The sequence below is a fragment of the Copadichromis virginalis genome, linkage group LG14 (genome assembly GCF_057382275.1).
Source record: "Copadichromis virginalis isolate Kocher_CV1m ecotype Utaka linkage group LG14, C_Virginalis_male_GT1.1, whole genome shotgun sequence".
NCBI lineage: Eukaryota > Metazoa > Chordata > Actinopteri > Cichliformes > Cichlidae > Copadichromis > Copadichromis virginalis.
Window position 1 is genome coordinate 39,510,971 of NC_140631.1, and position 19,832 is coordinate 39,530,802.

The window sequence follows — 19,832 nt, forward strand, 5'->3', positions numbered from 1 at the left end:
GCAGAGGCAAACAGCAGGTTAACAGTCTGGTTTGGTGTCACAATATGAGCAGCTGATCTGATCTGATGCATTTTTAAAAAAACGCAAAGCACAGTTAAAAAGTTTGTGACCTTCCTGAAGAGCTGGAGGTGTTCAGCCTGCAGCTCTTTATCTAAAAGTTCGTAGGAACTGCAAAAGATGAAAAAATGTTAGAGTGCTGAAAAATCCTCGGCATTAGTTGCTTTTCTAATAACAGACTGCAGCTGGCTCCACGCACTGTTACAAACTCTTGCTTTACATTAAAAGCCACCTTACTTTTTCTAGCTGAGCACTTGAATGTGAAGAAGCAGTCTGATAAACTGTTTGCTTCAACGGCCACTTAACCTCCCGAGACCCTCCGATGCTGTGTGAACATAGTCCACAGTGATAAAAGACTAACTGGCATCAATGAGATAAAAATTTCAGCACATAATTTCCCTGTGATTCATCCACTCTTAGACAGGCTATCCGGTTCCACTGCAGGGATAATAGTAAGACCAGTACACTGAAAACTGTTTAGTGACACAAAATGTCAAAATTGGGGTTTATTGGACGAAAACTAAAAGTTTTGAAAAAGCCCTAAAAGTAATATAACATTCTGGGGTTGCGACTGATTTGCTGCCCAGCCTGCCGATCACAAACCAAAGAGCTATAATTATACCTGTGAACATGACTGATGGAGACTTACCAGCAGAGCGGCAGAGGCCAAACAGCTGCAGCTCCTCAGCTCTAAAAGATGCCTGCTGGTCACAATAATAGAGACGTGAGAAGCATCTAAATATCGATCCTCTCTTCTTTTAAACTCGTCTCTTACTTGTCTCTAGAGGCATCCTGTCCATATAACGTGTGTCTGTTCGTGCTGACTAAAGCCCACAGGTCAAATTAATCACAGACCTCAATTTACACCCGGATTCACCTCAGCAGCTGTTTATTGTGCCTGCGAACCTCTATGTGAGTCAATTCCACCTTGGCTTTCATCAGAACCATTTCATTTGTCTCAGCAGTCTCGACCTAGACCCAGAAGCTCAAAGTCCAAGCTTTGGATTTACCTCCATCAGATATTTTCAGACATCTAAAGCTTATAGCACTATCCATTTTTCACTGAACATGTCCAGAGAACTGTGTGAATGCGCAGTAAAAGTATCGTTCTGAAATAAAGTTTGTTAACAGATAAGCACGCAGGGATAAGGGCAGGGATAGCTCAGTAGGTAGAGTGGTGGCCCCATGATCGGAAGGTCGGGGGTTCGATTCCCCTGAACAGCTACCCTGAGGTACCCCTGAGCAAGGTACCGTTCCTACACACTGCTCCCCGGGTGCCCAGTGGCTGCCCACTGCTTCACTGAGTGAATGGGTTAAATGCAGAGAGGGATTTTCCCCACGGGGACCAATAAAGTACATTTTCTTCATATCAGTCTCACTCTGGGTTCTGACAGTTGTGTGTTAGCATCTTGTCTGCTGTTGTTGCTGTTCTTGTTTTTTGGAACCAGAGGTGTATTTAGACCAGAGGGTTGAATGCTAAATCATCAGTTAGAAAACTGGCTGCAAAGCTGGACTCTAACAGTGCAGTACCTACAGTGGGGCAAAAAAGTATTTAGTCAGCCACCGATTGTGCAAGTTCCCCCACTTAAAATGATGACAGAGGTCAGTAATTTGCACCAGAGGTACACTTCAACTGTGAGAGACAGAATGTGAAAAAAAAAATCCATGAATTCACATGGTAGGATTTGTAAAGAATTTATTCGTAAATTAGGGTGGAAAATAAGTATTTGGTCAGCTCAAACAAGGAAAATCTCTGGCTCTCACAGACCTGTAACGTCTTCTGTAAGAAGCTTTTCTGTCCCCCACTCGTTACCTGTATGAATGGCACCTGTTTGAACTCATCATCTGTATAAAAGACACCTGTCCACAGCCTCAAACAGTCAGACTCCAAACTCCGCCATGGCCAAGACCAAAGAGCTTTCGAAGGACACCAGGAAAAGTATTGTAGACCTGCACCAGACTGGGAAGAGTGAATCTACAATAGGCAAGCAGCTTGGTGTGAAAAAATCAACTGTGGGAGCAATCATCAGAAAATGGAAGACATACAAGACCACTGATAATCTCCCTCGATCTGGGGCTCCACGCAAGATCTCATCCCGTGGGGTCAAAATGATCATGAGAACGGTGAGCAAAGATCCCAGAACCACACGGGGGGACCTGGTGAATGACCTGCAGAGAGCTGGGACCAAAGTAACAAAGGTCACCATCAGTAACACACTACAACGGCAGGGAATCAAATCCCGCAGTGCCAGACGTGTTCCGCTGCTGAAGCCAGTGCATGTCCAGGCCCGTCTGAAGTTTGCCAGAGAGCACATGGATGATACAGCAGAGGATTGGGAGAATGTCATGTGGTCAGATGAAACCAAAGTAGAACTTTTTGGTATAAACTCAACTCGTCGTGTTTGGAGGAAGAAGAATACTGAGTTGCATCCCAAGAACACCATACCTACTGTGAAGCATGGGGGTGGAAACATCATGCTATGGGGCTGTTTTTCTGCCAAGGGGACAGGACGACTGATCCGTGTTAAGGACAGAATGAATGGGGCCATGTATCGTGAGATTTTGAGCCAAAACCTCCTTCCATCAGTGAGAACTTTGAAGATGAAACGAGGCTGGGTCTTCCAACATGACAATGATCCAAAACACACCGCCCGGGCAACAAAGGAGTGGCTCCGTAAGAAGCATTTGAAAGTCCTGGAGTGGCCTAGCCAGTCTCCAGACCTCAACCCCATAGAAAATCTGTGGCGGGAGTTGAAAGTCCGTGTTGCTCGGCGACAGCCCCAAAACATCACTGCTCTCGAGAAGATCTGCATGGAGGAATGGGCCAAAATACCAGCTACTGTGTGTGCAAACCTGGTAAAGACCTATAGTAAACGTTTGACCTCTGTTATTGCCAACAAAGGTTATGTTACAAAGTATTGAGTTGTATTTTTGTTATTGACCAAATACTTATTTTCCACCCTGATTTACGAATAAATTCTTTACAAATCCTACCATGTGGATTCATGGATTTTTTTTTCACATTCTGTCTCTCACAGTTGAAGTGTACCTCTGGTGCAAATTACTGACCTCTGTCATCATTTTAGGTGGGGGAACTTGCACAATCGGTGGCTGACTAAATACTTTTTTGCCCCACTGTATATCATTATCTGCTAATTATTGCTAATTAGCAGAAAAAACCCCACCAAAAAACGACTCCACCCAGCTCACAGGAGACACGCACGCACTTCCAAATTCAAATGTTATAAAATTATTTCACACCCTGCACAGTTTTATGAACAATGAATTGAAATTTAAAACTTATTTTCTTTGATCATAGGTGGTGTGTATCATTAAAATCTGCCAGAGGAATTTAGTTCTTACTGTCGATTTCTTTCAGCGATGTTGAATCTGTCCACTTTGCTCACTTTTTACTAACAGAATCACACGAGATCAGAAAGGGATTAATTATACCAACTGAAAGACACAACCCCACACACACCCTCCCCATGGTGCCCTGCATTGTTCAGACTGTATGAAGAAGCTTCACCTCATAAATAATTTTACAACCAAAATGGTAGAAGGAGGGAATCCCAATACAATATAACAGCTTTGCAGTCTGAAAAATTATTCTGCATCGTATCCAGAGAGACGTTTTGTTTTGAGTCTTAACACCTGTACAAGCAAAGCCGCATGAATAATTTAGATACACAACTCTACTGGATAGACTCCACAGTTAATACCAGCTAAAGGGAATAATGACGTTTCCAGAATTTTAATGTGCAGTTGTTCCTGACGACTAACAAGAGATGACAGGAGAAGGAAGGAAATCGTTTTTATTTTATTTCACTGTACATTCTTTTGTTGAGGTCCTTGATTAGCGGTTAGCTTTGGAAAAAACAAAAGAAAAGGAAAAAAAACTGGCTTACAAAGACATTACATGCTTTCAGCTCCTCTCTTCTTCCTTCTCTGCACCATTGCTTCCTCTCCTGTCCTGAAGTTCACAAAGGGCAGAGGTTATGTTTCAGGACAGGCTCGTCTGTTTCACCTAACGCCTTCTTTTCTACCATCCATCACATTTCTGAGTTCTTGAACTCTATGAATTCTTTTGTTTCCATTTGTTATGGTAACATTATCAAAGATGATTAACTTTCAAAAGAGACAAAATTTTAACCAATTCTTTAGACTCTGGTGTTTCTGTGTCCTTAAGCAGTAAGAGCTCAGGTTGGAATAAGACATAATTCTCGTGAGAGAAAGGGAAGTAATGTCTTCTCTTCTATAGGAATATGGAATATGTTTCACTGCTTTGGCTTTTGTTTCATTTTCCATGCACATGGCTGACTTTATTAGGGTTTCTGATGAGAACTGTTAAGCTGACACAGATGATCATAAAAATTATTATTAAAACACATATTGGAGCCATATTTCAGATTGTAGTTGCTCAGCCTAAAGTATAAATGTGCTAGGGATAACCAGTAGCTGTGCATACAGATGTAAAGTGTAGAAGCAAGTTATGTACCCATTCGGTGGTTAACTGTTTTGATATTTATATGTATCTGAATGTCTGAATGTTTACACATGCACTTTCAAAGCAGTAATAAGTATGTGTTGAATCTACCTAGTTGGTTTTCCTGCATTTATCTGAGTGTAGGATTTCCTGGCTTCTGAGCGGCCAGTGAAGTATCACGAGGGCTGTACACAAGAAGGTGTGCTCTCTGCACACCTTCTTGTGTACAGCCCTCGTAAGTTATCCATCTCCATCTTGCTGTTTCTAATAGTTCTGTGAGATTCAGAACCACACAACGAACCCTCACGTTACACTCATACAATCTCTGTTGTTTTTGTTTACATTTATTTCATTTCATTTATATTTAATCGCTCATTTTGGATACAATTGTTCAGTCTTATTGTTCAGTCTGAACAATAAGCACTGCACTTTAAACTCACCTGCAGGAAAAGTGCTGCACGATAAATGTGGACTGATTAAATTACCACTGCTTTAAAAAAACAGTTACTCATTTTTAATGTCGCAATAAAGTATGTTGTAGGTGATAAGCTGCTATGGCAACGCTGCTGTTTATGGCCACAAATATGATGCAGATGTTCCAGCATCTGTTTATGCAGCATGTTATCTGGTGTAATTATGTAACAATACATTTTAGTGGATAATCTGTGCACAGCTCCAGTGTTTGTAACTTCTGCTGTCCAAGCATGTCTGAAAGTGAAAGTCTTTGAATTTGAACATTGCATAACCTGAATTCAACATCGGAATGAAGATATTCAATCGAGCAACTCATATACACACGCACACAAATAAATAATGTATAAGGATACTCTTTAACTTGACAGGGGTAAATAAAGAGACATGACGAGTCTGGGTGGCAGAAAAGATGAAGAAATGAGAGGGGGAAGTAGAGAAACAAAAGATGAGAGCAGAGACATTAAAGAGTGAGACAGGGAGAGGAGTGCACTATCTAATATGGCAATAATGGAAAAAAATGATACGTATATTGGCAGAGTCAGGGTTACCATGGTGTGTGGGTGTGTGTCTGTGGGTGTGTGCGCACGCGCTCAGGGTGGTGGTTCATTTGGACACCTTAATTGAGTGTTCTGCAGTTTCCCTCTGGGTTCCTGTCACCTTGACCTGAGCTCAGAGCTCCATCAGCAAATTCTGAACGAGATGATCTCCATTAATACAGACATGCAGTAAATGTGTGTGGCAGATATTTCAATTACACCCAACACCCACGCACATACAAAGAGCAGAGTAAAAGATTGTCTTACACACACACACACACACACACACACACACACACACACACACACACACACACACACACACACACAACAAGAGCAACGTGATCCAAAGACACACACATGCATACAAGCACAGTAATGACCCCCACACAGCACCCATTCATCACTTGGTTGGGTCGCTGCGGGATACAACTAATGAGGCATCATAGTGGCTGTTACCCAGAATGCATTGCATTAGCCCTTCAAGGCTTCACGCTATTTGGCCATTCATTGACACGCGTGGAACTGAGTGCTTTTGTGCAAAAAGTGCAGCAAGTCACTCACTGCTGTTTGTGTATGGTGTGTGTGCGTTTTCTATACAATGAATGGTAAAATTTAAACAGAGTATAAATCAATAAAAAAAATGTAAGTGTGGAGTCACTGAATATCTCACAGAGCTGCAGATTTTTATGCGTCTTTTGTGTCTCATGGCTGATTTCTGCTTGAGCCTAAGTGGTCGAAGCCGTTGCCAGCGTTCATCTCTGTGCTTTACATTATGGTTGTGTCCTGGTGTTTTACATGCAGATTACTTCTGTCCCTCAAGCTTGCTCTTTCTTTCGCACCCATTCCAATAGGTTTTTCAATTTTCCTGTAGGGATTTGTTGACATCTGCGAGTCCTCATTTTGAGGCTTTGATAATTATTTTTTTACACTGAGGCGATATTTATTATTTGCTTATCGATCCATTCAAAAACTGAGGGGAAAACGTAAACACATATTTTCAGCCTTCAATTTTCACTTCTAAAGTCTGTGAGTGGAAATATCTGGAGTTTGCTACACCGAGTTGAAACGGTGACAAACACAACCAGTTAGTATGAAAACCGGTTAAACTGGAACATGCAAATGCAAAGGCAGAATCAATGGTACTGAACAGGACATTCACAACAGATGTGCAGTTAACAGAGAGGTGTCTGTTAGGCTACATCATACAGTTTGTGATAAACTATTAAAATGATGAGAATAAGATCCAGTCTCACAGCAAAATATATAAGAGCTAAATTAGTTCTAAGTTAGGCACAAGCAAACTGATCTGGAAAAGCTGCCGTTAGAAGCTGAAAGCTCCACTGCTGCTCCCATCCCTTTGTAGCTGACAGTGGATCGCTATAGTGGTCAATCCAGGCTTGTTTTGCTTGTAATCACTGCAAGTCTATGAGATTTCATTGAGATGGTCAGTTATCAGCACAATCCTGCTAAAGCCTTCCTGTGTATACTCCGTTTAAGCCTCTGGGGGTAAAAGCCACTGTTCTGGAGCCTTTAGTGCATATAGATAACTGATAATTGTCCTCTTATAATCTAACTATGAATGCAGATTAAAAAAAAACAATAACAAGGACTTGTAGTTACTCAGACTACAAACAACAACTGGTGAAAAAACTCTTGACCTTTGCCTACAGATTACTGTACACACCACCGACTTGCAAGAAAAAAGAATGAATTAAGACCAACATCGTTATTGTAGATCTGGTCTAACCTTATGTGTGGTGCATCAGACTATTATTCACAAGGCAATAAAGCAAACGGTCTCAACAATGTCTTGAAAACAGCGAGTATTTCTCAACCATAAAACTCTGTAACTCTGCGACATGGTATAGATGAGGTGGACCAGCATCAAATGTCTGTCCCCATCACTGCAATTCCCAGGAGAAAGGGGAAGAAAAGGTGGGAAGGAGAGCAAACTCACCACTAGTCTCAGGTGGTCCTGGCAGGCTGCAGAGAACGAGAGAGAAAGAAAAGCAGATGAGTTTGTGTTCACTTTTGATGTTTTCGTGAACATTTTGCAGCAAAGACCTAAACATCGATGGCTAAAAGCATCTTAACAACTCTGCACACTCCCACAGGCGCGCACCAAAAACACAAAAGCATGAATACGGAGTGCAGCATCCCACATCAGCTCAAGGACAGGAGGAGGGAGAGGGATTTACCACGAGAGACAGATGGAGGGAAAAATAAAGGGGGCATAGAGAGTGTTTAAGAAATAGGCAAGTAGTAATATAGGTCAGTCATGACATCTCATGTGTATAGGTGTCAGTTAATTAGGTGCATTATCATCTTCATGGATTATGAGCATAAACTTTAATACGCACACACTTCTGTGTGTGGTATGTGTGTGCAGTGTTTTTCTGCCACAGCAGCAGATGTTACAGGAGCAGAGGGACCAATGAAGAGACGCAGGGTGAGACAGATGTATCCCTGAACTGATACATTAGGTTGATTTTTCATATATTTTCAGTTTTGGTAAATCTGAGTCCTCCACTGCAGATTAAAAAAGAGATTGCTTGCTGACTGGGGTGAAGAAATCATTTTTAACTTGTGATAACATTCTGGTTTTAAGAGAGTTTTACTGTCCCACAGTGGCAAGCAAACAGGTGTCTCCACCCTTAAGTTATGGTTGGATTTTCCTCATGCTGGTAAGATAGGATAGGACTCATGCTCAACAGTGTGAGTTTTACCAGGAAAAACATAGTCTAACCTTTTAAATCACCAAGTCACTCATAAAAGTGTTGCCATGGTTACAACAAAAAGTCCTTAAAATGTCATGCAGATAATCTCTCCTTATCTATCCATCCATCTTCTGTCACTTCCTGTTTGCAGAGGCAGCCTTCTAAGCAGAGAAGCTCAAATCTCCTTCACCCCAGCCACCTCCTCGACGGGAACACTGAGTGATTCTTAGTCCAGCTGAGAGACAGATCCTTACAGCGAGTCCTGGGTCTGCCTCCCTGTAGGACACATACCTCATCCAGGAGACATTCAGGAGGAATCCTAGTCAGATGCCCGAACCTCCTCAACTGACTCCCTTTGATGTGGAGGAGTCACGGCTCTACTGTGATTTCCTCCTTTATGGCTGAATCACTACAGGAGAGCCCAGACACCTTTTAGAGGAAACTAATTTCTGTCACACTAATTCTAATTCCCACATTTCACACTGAGCTGTGAACCACTTCAGTGGGAGCTGAAGGTTACCAGCTGATAAAGTCAGCCGAAGCACATCATCTACTGAAAGCAGAGGGGTGACCTTGCATACTTGGCTATGCATAGAAATTCTATCCACAAAAATCTGGAATGTGTCCGACGTGTTGATGGGATGAAGGACCAGGTCTCACTATAACTGTGCAGGGACCGAATGGCTCATGACAACAGACCAGATACCCTGCACCCCTGTAGCACTCCCGGTGGATCCCCAGAGGGTCCAAAACCATAAACCCTGGTTTGGCTGACACATTTTCCAATAGATAAATTCTAGAATCGCATTTCATAATAACAGATTTAATACATGGCTAAATGTATAAAATATATAAATGGATAAATAAATGGATATATGGATTAAGTAGCCTGACCACAGTTCCATTAAAATTCTGCTGGTGAAAATTCTGATGCTATAGATTATATTCACATAATTATTTTGCCTTTCTGAATAAAATTAAACACAGCTTCAAACCACAATGAATTATACCATGTAAACCCTTTAAAACTGGATTGACAGTGTTTACTCAGAAACATTAGTTTCTTTTGTCTTTCAGACATCTGTTAAGTCTGTTTTTATCTTCTTCTAATCTACTGTCATGTCTCTTCGTGGCAGTCACCCCCACCTGTACCTCCTTTGCACCTGCTGCATCACCCTTTGCTCACCTGATTCCACTGAAACCTCTCACCACTCCCTCTTTGCCAGGCTGACTTTGTGCTTTTAGTTCTCTCAGACTCTTTCTGCCTGCTCTGTTTGTTTGCCTCTATGGTTCTGGTAACTTTATACTCTAAGTAAAGCTTGTTTTTGTATCAAGATTGTGGGCTTTCTGAATTAAATTTGATTTCTTTTGTAGACGTGCATATTTAAAACAAAATGTGCTGCATCCTTTTTCCACTGAGAGGGAAAAAAAAAACTTTAATATTTGCTTCTCATAGTGTTTTTTTAAACCTAAATTCAAATTCTCTGTACTTATGTGATGTATCAACTTAACACTGCATAACTGACTGATGATGAGAGGATAAAATATAACATACCGAGGGTCTTATTGATCAAATATCTTAATATTTGAGAAAAGAGATCTTTTTAGGCTTTTTTTTGTTGTAGCCGGTCTAAAAATCTGAGGATCTGTCTGATTTGGGACACAACTAAAGACAGAGAGATTAAGCCCCACATCCTTCCTCCCACAGTCTTATCCTGTATTAAGAGGCAGATGGAGCTTTTTCTTTACTCTATCAATAGCTGTCTATCTGCTGAGAGGGGCGGCCGGTCTGAGATGGAAAGAAGGAGACGACTAACTGCTCTGCAAGTCAACACATGTGATGTAACTCAGCAGACCGAGAGGACAGACTACACACTGAAAATCACACCTCTTTCCTGAGTTTGACCAGGTTTGAATGTACAATCAAAACACTTGATTGTGCTTGAAAACTAATTTAAACTTCATATTATATGACACAAACAAGACATCACGCAAACCAACCACCAAAGCAAAACCGGAAGGGAACAAACAACCAATAACTAACAGGGAACAGGAAAGAAGAAAAGCCAGAGAGATGATTCATGGAGGGAGTTAGTGTGACAGATGACGATGATTCAAACAATAGGGTGAGATAGTGGCAGATGATCTGTGGTGGCGATATCTAAAGGGAGCAGACAAAAGGAGAAAAAGATCTGAATCCAAAACTTAAAAACAACCCTTGGACCATGACATGTTTACATGGTGCATATAAAATGGTTTGTACAACCTGTAAAGGTGTTGAAGTTGTTGCTTTGATAAAGCTAAGCTCTCCACAGTCCTCAGGTGTGTTTTGTAGGTGTAATAAAGGAGCGGTAACCTTGCATGTGACACTCATAAAAATTAGATTTTCTCCTCGCTCTCTGCTCAGAGAACAGCTGATGTAAAGGTCTCGGCTAAAGGTTGACTGCCAACACTTTCGTTACTGATGCATTTCATCAGGAGAAAAGATGCCATAGTTCACCACTCCAAAAGATCTTCGGAGCTGTCTCTCTAATCACAGTGCTCTTTAAACCAGCATGGCTCTCTTTTTTCCCCTGTTACATGAGGTAAAGTGCAGTTATGCAGCACATCACCGCTCTTAGCTGCTGACCCATCTGACAGCATTTCTAAAGGTTGAGTCAAACATGTTGAAAATGAAAAAGCCTTTAAAGTGTACAGAACAATTCATTTTCTCCAGTCAGGTTTTTCCACAATGGGGATAATAAGGCCAGTCCGTACCTATTTGACTGTCATGGCAATGAGAACCCTTTGTTTCAGGGTGTCCCTTAATAAAGTGACGATAGGCTGAAGCAGCTTCAAACAGACTCAAGTGTTTTGTTTTTGTGTTACTGCAGAGAGCATGACACAGGGGATGAGGAGTATCAGAAAAAATAAAGTAATTTTCTCAAGTATTTTGTGCCACAATTCAACTGTGAGCAATCTCCTCACAAAAAAGTTTTAAAAATGGACAGATGTCTTGGTCAGACCCTTAATTTTGGTGAAAGTCCAACCAGTAAAACTGCGGTTTACTCACTGCTCACACTGTCTCAGAGATAAAAGGTGCAGGCATTTCCTTAATTGTGGCTGCTTTAAATACTGGAGCTTCAGACTTTCCAAACCAGCAGAGAGACTGTTCTCTATAAAATGGGATATAACATCCCCGGACCAACACTTTGAGTTTGATGGCCATGTATATAAACATATCCACTTAGCCTTGACCTGCCTAAGTGGATACACTCTTTATCCCTCTGACGTAAAAGGCTGTGAGGCGGGCAGGCAGCTTGGAAATCCAAGTTTGTGAATATGATAACTCAAGAACCAGGCGACGCAGGAGGTTCAAATTGATACCAAAGGTGTACGAAAGATTTTGGACGAATTTGAATCCAAGACATTGACCTTTATGATCAGAGGTCAAGTTTTCTGACAATCTTGTGAATACTAGAACGTGAGAATAATGTGATGTAGGTCCCAAATGGTTGATTCTGTTCATCTGGTTGTAGCGTTTTCAGTGGGAGAACACTACATCCAGATAAACAGAATCAACCTTTTGGGGTTTATTTACCTGGATGATTGAGCATGCATCAAACCAAGGTGATGCAGGATTTCTAAATTGATACCATAGGTTTATCTACTAGAAGGCTGAGGAGTAGCACTGGTAACCAGTAGTATTTTTTAGTGTCTCACAGTCTCCAGTCTTTGCATCTGTAATATCAGCTTAACAAACAGACTTTACACGAAGCAGAGATATCATGAATGTGCTGTGCAAACATGAGGAACATGTATGACATGTATGCATTATGAATGCAGATTTAATGAAGGGAAAGAAAGTACGTTTCATATTTCATGTATTTAAAGGTAAAGATCAACATTTCTGAACTGTTTTGACTTACTTTGTTTCAAATGCAGTTTGATATTTAACATATTTATTGCCATCAGCGTGCCAAAGTTGATGCCATTGGGCACAAACTCTATTATGCATCAGTAAAGAACATTGCAAGATGAGAATTAACTTTGTTAAGTCTTTATTATATAGTACACCATCTAAGAAAGGCTGTGAGTGGACAGTATGAATGCAAACTTAGTCCTCTGAAGTAGTCGTCAACATTTGGATTAATTGCTCAACCAGGTCGGTTATATTGAGACCTAGCTTGGCATATTTTTTAACCAAATTTTAAACTCTGGAGTCTCTCAGTGAGGGTTAGCAACAATGCTAACTGGGAAAACCACTTAGCATATTTCAGTCTAGCAGCTCTGAAGCTCAGCAATCCTTATATCTTTTTTTTTTTCATAAATGGAAATGTAAAAAATAAATGCTGACGTTTTACAAGAGGCAGTGTGGACCTGTGTTTGATATAGCTGTCAGGCACTAATAGAGTCATAATTTACACTCACGACTGTACTTTTGAAAAGCGCCAGGCTAGCTGCTTCCTCGTTTCATTCCCAATGCCAAGCTTGGTTAGCCAACTGCTGGCAGCAGCAGCATCAATCTTCTAATCCAACTCTCCACAAGAGAGTCAAAAAGTGCATCAATCCCAAAAAACTTTTCTTAGCGGAAACATTCAGCTTTATAACCGAAACACAATTATTACATGAACTGTTTTAAAAAATTAAATCATGCTGCTCTTGCATGCAGTCATAATTGTTAACCTTCATCTATATTAGCAAGCAAGAAACCATCAAACCTTAATGAGAATTCACTTTATTCTCTAAATATGCAATTTATCTTTCTATATAAATGCCCGCCTTTCACCTAAACATTTTATTGCCACAATCTAAGAAGTTGGAAAAAACAGTCTCCTGGAGATTTTATTCAGGAGACTGTTTTTTCTGAACTGAAAGCGTACAGAGACCTGCTGAGTCTTCAAAGATATTTTTGGTTCTAAGTAATTTGAATGAAATTTAAATAAGTGAATTAAAAAAAAACCCAGAGAATAAATACAGTTGTTTACTTGGGGGAGATATAAAAAATTAATGAGAAATAAAACTTGAAGAGAGGAAAAATATCCAATACAAATGTAAAATCTGCAAAAGCTTTGTTTTATTTGTTCTTTCCTGTATTCAAGAGGATAGAGAACAGCTTTAGAAGCACAGATATCTGCTTTCAGGTCTAAAATGGTATGTCCAGGTGACGCGTCAATGAGAACGAATCAAACATTTCCTGCATCCTAATCCAACTTTTAAATTGGTGCCTTCATTTCAATGCAAATAGTTGCAGCAAAGACGTAGATGGATGTATAAAAGCGTTATGCACACCTGTTAAAGAGCTTAAAGAATTTCAGCTCATGGCAGGATATGTATGCATACATTCTGTAAATTGTCATAATGCAACCGTTAAATGGATAAAGTATCTCCGTGAAAGCACCAAAGAGCTCTTGACACAATTTATTTGAAAACCTTCAGGCTGCAGGGTAAAGCACGGAGCGCTGCAGAGAAATGAAGGCTGCTCTCGCTGTTATGGTCCTGCACAGACGACGCAGCGCTGCAGCTCTGAGGCTTCTCATTTCTTCTATTCTGACAAGTCCATTGGCTGAGTCTCTTTATGAATTTGCTCGCCCTGCATCAGTCACAATGACCCCGGTTTGGCCCGTGGGTGCTAAATGTCAACAGCAATGACTCTGGTTGACACGAAGTGCTGAGAGTGAGTTCAAAGTGAGTGGAAGCCTTCAGAGATGAGTTCAGACACACTTTTGGTCCATCAATCACCAGCAGAGCAAAACATATCAGAAAAACGCCAAAACAAAACTCCAGGGACAGTGAGCAGCCACGAATAAAGACAAACTTACCAAAGCTCAAAAGGCAAACCCACAGAGGAACAAACTGCACATCTGAGTGAGAGTTACACATTCACAGCGTGGATATTCTCCACCAGTCTGGTGAATCAAGCTGGCAGCTTTCTGCTCTATACTGAAAGACTTACCACAGTTAAGCAGTCCAGATGGTCATGCATAAACAACAGATCCTGATTTTAACAAAATCAGGATCTGTTGTGATTATGGACAGAATTACAAGTGTTGTCTTGCTGATGAGGTGGGACGACAGTGAGGGAGAAAAATTCTCTCATTGTGTGCAGAAAAAACCTGCAGGAAACTAAACATCCAGATCCACCAGGATTTATCCTGTCAAAACCAGTCCATTCAACACAAGGAATCGCCACGGTCAGTGAACACATCTAAAGAGTGCAGATTTTCCTGTAATGATGGAAACGCTACTGAGAGCCTGAGAACTGCATTCAGTAAAAACAAAAAATGATTTAAATCACCAACTTTATTAGAATTCCTCCCAAGACGGCCACAAATGTCTCTTAAAATAAAATAAAAAAACACTCTTTCTTCCTGGTAAAAGGTTTTTTTTTCCTTCCCACTGTCAGCAAACTGCTTGGTCACTGAGGGTCATCTGATTGTTTGGGTTTCCTCTGTATTATTGTAGGGTTTTTACCTTACAGTATTAAGCTGATTTGGCACTATATAAATAAAATCAAACTGAATTGAGTTAAATTAATTTGGACCACGTTCATCCATGTAGATTTTGAGATACTTCCTGGAAAAAAAAAGAAAACTTGTCCTTGTAGTTGTGAAAAGTTAGGAGATCACTAAGGATATAAGGTAATACCCCAAAGTATGAGACCATGAAGCTTGAATTTCGAGTTCCAATTTGTACCAGGGTTCCTATAATAGCTGCTGAGATATTTAAGTCTGGACCAAAGTGTTAGAAAGACAGAGTGACCTGACATTGCTATCCTCAGAGAAATGCTGCCACTGGTGCTGAAAATAAGCTGCACCCATTTAAAGACCCATTTAAAATCCTTGACACCAGATTCTGAAGAAGGATCTTTATAATTCTTGAATTGCCAACACGAGTGAAACACCAGGAGAAGAAAAGAATGTCTTAAATATTTGATTTTCCCCCAAATTCAACAATGAAAGAAATTACTGAAAAAGACTGGAGCTTTGTTGTTACCCTGCCCTCTCTGCTCTTGCTCTTGACGAAGGCGGTCGCACTTTTCTCCTCCTCCTCTCCCTTAGCTTCCCTGCTTAGCCTCTTATGTCCTTGTCTAGTCTCATGTTTTTTGTATTACTTTTCCCTGGAACACTCTCTCACAGTCTGTTCTCTAAAACCTAAAAGAGGAATTATGGATTGGATCAACTGGTCTCTAAATGCAATTGACACCCCTTTTTCAACGAGAAGTTTGGGCTCGGGTGAGCCTGAGTGCTGAAGATATCTACCTATTCAGAACCATGGTAACAGGGTTCTGGCTGATCGGAGCTGGCTTGGCCCTGAATTATCGAAGAATTAAGGAAGCGGAACCGGCTGTTCAAACCCCCACAAGGCTGCCCGCTGGGATTGAAACGATGGGAAGAGGCGTGAGTTTCTCAAAACGGGCTAATTGAGTGCAGCACGGATAAGATCCTGGAGAGGCTACGGCTGCGGTGAATATTCAGAGTGCAGACTGGATACATCTTGGAAGGGCTCGCTCGGAATAACATCTCTGAGCGCAAATTGGATGACATCTCGGGGAGGCACACTATCGTGAGTTCTCAGAATCGGCTCTTTGAGCACAAGAATGACAACATCACAGAACGCAAGTATGGCAAAGCTCACAGCTCGCCAACGGGAGATTGAGAGACCAGTGTTGGACTGTAGAACTGCTTTGAAATTCATATGAGCTGTTCGCACTAAAGTAAAAAGCACCATCACTTCATGCGGATACCCTTTGGGCGCCAGCTGTGGTCGCAATGCTGGAGCCGAACAACAACACCCTGATAACGACTGTGTTTGGACTGTTCTTCCCACTCCATGCAAGGCCACCTGGGTTGGCTGGAAGACTGTTTGCTGTCCTCCCAGGAGCCCAGCATGAGTAGAGGTCTCTTTTTTTTCCTCTTGTACTTTCCCATTGTAGTGTATATTTCAGTGGGTTTTTTTCTGTAACGCTACCGATCTCCGACCTGTATCCCCATGTGATGTCTGTGTTGTGTGTGAAAGGTCGGGGGGGGGGGGGTCCTATTTCACTGCAGGGCAACCTGCACGTGGCGAATAAAGCCTTGATTGTTTGATTGTTTGATTTGAATGTTTTAAGTCGGAAAATTTTACTTCTCTGACTTTACCACAGCTTAAGTGCAACAGAGCTCTTTTTAAAACCCCACTGCTCATCATTCATTCAGAGAATACTTGAACTTCATTAAACTAAAAAAGAGGAAACTTGGGATGTTTTTAATGGGTGTGCTTACTGCTGCACTTGTGGACTATAGGGAATCCAACAGCTGTAGAACATGCCCAACGTTGTGGTATTTAATATAGTGATATGCAACAGGTGTTTGGTACAGCTGCTATGAAACACATCTGGAGAGGATTTAAACTTTTCATTTTACTAATTTGGCTTCAGCAAAAACCTCTTTGCAGTAAAAAAAAAAACAACGATCTGAACCACATCGAGACTGATAGCTGTCATCTGATAGTGATACTGATAGTGGAGATGACAAATCTTCAGCGGTGACATCATCATCAATCAGGTCAACAGGAGCAAAATCTCACAGGAATGTTTCCAAGATTTTGTTAATGACACTGAGACCTGAGGCTGCGTATTTAGCATTGCTGTTCCTAATAATCAAGTTTGGAAGTTTCAGAGTGCAACAGCCTGGTGTGTAAGCCTCAGACCTAATTTACAACTTTCTACAATTTAAGAAGCTCTCTGGTCTCTCATAATGGGATAATAATACGTTATTTGTTCTTCCTTGAGCTGAATATGTTGCCCAGCACTTCAGGAGTCTCTCATGCGTCCCTCCTCTCAGCCTCCACCAGATTTTCCAGTAAGTCTCAAAAATGTCCATCAGCCACCTGCCTCCTCTGTTGCACCAACGCCACATCTGCACTCCTTGCATTTGCTTACTATCTCCTACCTTCATCTGAGACTCAGCTCTCGATGTTGCCACTTTCTGTATCCAACCATCAGTAAAAACTAATTTCGCATTTTCACATTAAAAACAACAACAACTCTCTTCTGCCAAATTCTCTCTCCTCATTTCACAAACTGGCTCAAAGCCCCATGTCTGCTAACGTTCCCCAGTGAAGAATGACTGATAAGTGCTTCTGTCAAATGCAATCCAACATTATTATTGGATGTGAAACAGAAAAGCCCTTCAATGTCCCAAAAACCTCTGTAACCTCTGCAGTTGTACTGCACTACACTTTAGGATGGCCGTCTGTAAGAAGCCGATTAGAAATGACACAAACTTCAACTCCCATTAGTCTTATCTACGCACCACACAAACACTTACATCAACATACAACATGCACAGTGCAAACCGGAAGCATTCCAACAATGCATGGAAAATGGAGCTTTAAAAAAGGGAAAGAGTTCTTCCTTTCAAAATAAAATCAGGTAGGCAATAGTTTTTGGATTAAAAAAAATAATACTCCAACTAAACTCCAGAAGCATCCACTCTCCGTGTACTCCTAATGCTCTCAATTTCTAATAATATATTGTAGTAAAGTTTATTTAGCCTCCTATTTATAGTCTTTTCTAAACTCCTCAAGCACAGTCACCACATGATTGACTTGTGACTAAACCGTTACTTGTTAGTTTATTAAATGATTTTTTTAAAACCTTCAATCTTAAGATTTAAATTTGTATGTTTACATTTTTGGTTTCGAAAAACTTGGTTCCTGTCTGCATCCTTCTTGGGACTACAAAAAAGCCTCTCTTTCATCTCTAAGAGCTCTAATTTCCTGTTAAGCAGGAAGCCAATTTTCCAAATCAGTGCCTCTGTAGACACTAAACGAACAAACTTGTAACAAAAACTGTTCGTTGGAGTGAAAGAGGTGAGGGCACAGACTATATCAGCACAGCTTTTCTGTGCTTTAAAAATCAGTAAGTGGAGAGGTACAAATAATACAGAACCTCTATGTGGACTTTAAAGCAGTTTCAGTCTATTTGTGTGCGAGCAGATTGACATATAGATCTTGCCTGATTGAAGGAGCTTAAGCAGCCAACACACTGAAGAGGTGATGGCAGCTCTCTGCAGACTCCACAACACGCTCAAGGTGCTGGCTTGGCTCAACTATGGTGCAGCTGAGAATGGTGTAAATCATACCCTGTGAAATTTAACACCTATGGGAGATTTTATAGTAATGTGACAGACTTGGAGAATGCATAGAAACGAGCACTGAAGCTGTTCTGAAAGCTCGAGGTGGAAAAACAAAGAGCTCAGCAATTAATCAACAGTACGACCTTTTAATCCTGATCCTTATCAAAGGAGACACTGATTTGTACTTAAAAGTCACTCGGCTTTTATGGCACACATGTGAGTTTCTGTAGCATTTCAGGAGTGAGGATCCAAATGTAGGACACAGGTAGTGTTATAGCCCGGTGAACATAAGCTGCACAACAGGCAACCTGACAAAGACAAGGGGGACAGTATATACACAGGGGACACAGAAATGGATAAGGGCAGAAGTGAAGAGAAATAACACAAGGACGAGTTTTGATGCATCGTAAACACTTCTTTCACACGCTGAAGTAAAATAAGAAGTAAAATTCAAATTCAAATTCAAATTTTATTTGTCACGTACACAGTCATACACAGTACGATATGCAGTGAAATGCTTGGACAACTGCTCGTGACCTAAAGAAAAAAAAAGGAAAAGGCTATGAATAAGATAGGAAATAAATATGAAAAATTAAAAAGGGTAAATTTAACTAGGAAGGAATAAAATATAAATTAAGGTTAAAAATGAAATAACTGTACAACACAAATTAGAATGAAGGGTAAATTTAACTGGGAAAGAATAAGAAAATATATAAATTAAAGTTGAAAATAAAATAACTGTACAACAAAATACACAATATAGAACTACACAAAAAACCATGGAAACTAATAGAGACAGGGGTAGAGAGTAGGCACGGGAAATTAAGGAAACTGCAAAGACAAAAATACCACGACTATGAGAACGACTAAGAGAGTGGAAAGAAATTACACAACATGGTTTTTGTTTGTGTACATTTTATGTATATTCTATCTGTAGACATGCACTTGACATTAAAGCTTAGAGTTTATTTTATGTTATTTTGCAGATCACTTAAGCTACAGCTTTTGGACCCCAGGAGGTCCCAAAACCACCCTATGAGAACCACTTTTCTAAACATCCCAGTGTTAGTCGAGTCAGCGTGCTCACTTCACTGACTTTAAGTTACTATGTGCTCTCACTCTTCATGTTCTCACACTCACATCTTCTCCATCTTTAACTGATGTAACTGAAACATGAGGAGTAGGAAAAACAAGCCCTGATGTAAACTTTGACTTTAGCAAACACAAAACATAAAGAATGGAACAGCTTTCAGCCCCTTAATGTGACTAATGTCACATAATCTGCAGAGTAAATGCCAACAGCATTATTAGAGTTAGAGGAAAACACACTTTTTAAGCCTTTAAGAGGTCGTCTGAAACTACTGCATACATTTGAATATCATTGTAGCTGTTTGCTTTTTCTTATGCAACATCATCATATAACAATGCAAAGCTGCTCACTCCTCAGCTGTCTACAATA

General features: G+C 40.6%; 1 protein-coding gene across 5 annotated transcripts in view; it reads right to left on the reverse strand.

The window, feature by feature from the left end:
* The window catches only part of slc8a2b (solute carrier family 8 member 2b), a 212,957-nt gene that overhangs the window by 88,217 nt on the left and 104,908 nt on the right, over positions 1 to 19,832 (reverse strand). For 4 of the 5 annotated variants that reach the window (XM_085430898.1, XM_085430895.1, XM_085430899.1 and 1 more), the window contains one exon: positions 7,514 to 7,539. The exons of the other annotated variant lie outside the window; for it this stretch is intronic. The gene's annotated coding sequence lies outside the window, so the exon portion shown is untranslated. The remainder of the gene's footprint in view (positions 1 to 7,513; positions 7,540 to 19,832) is intronic. 5 annotated transcript variants of the gene reach the window in all.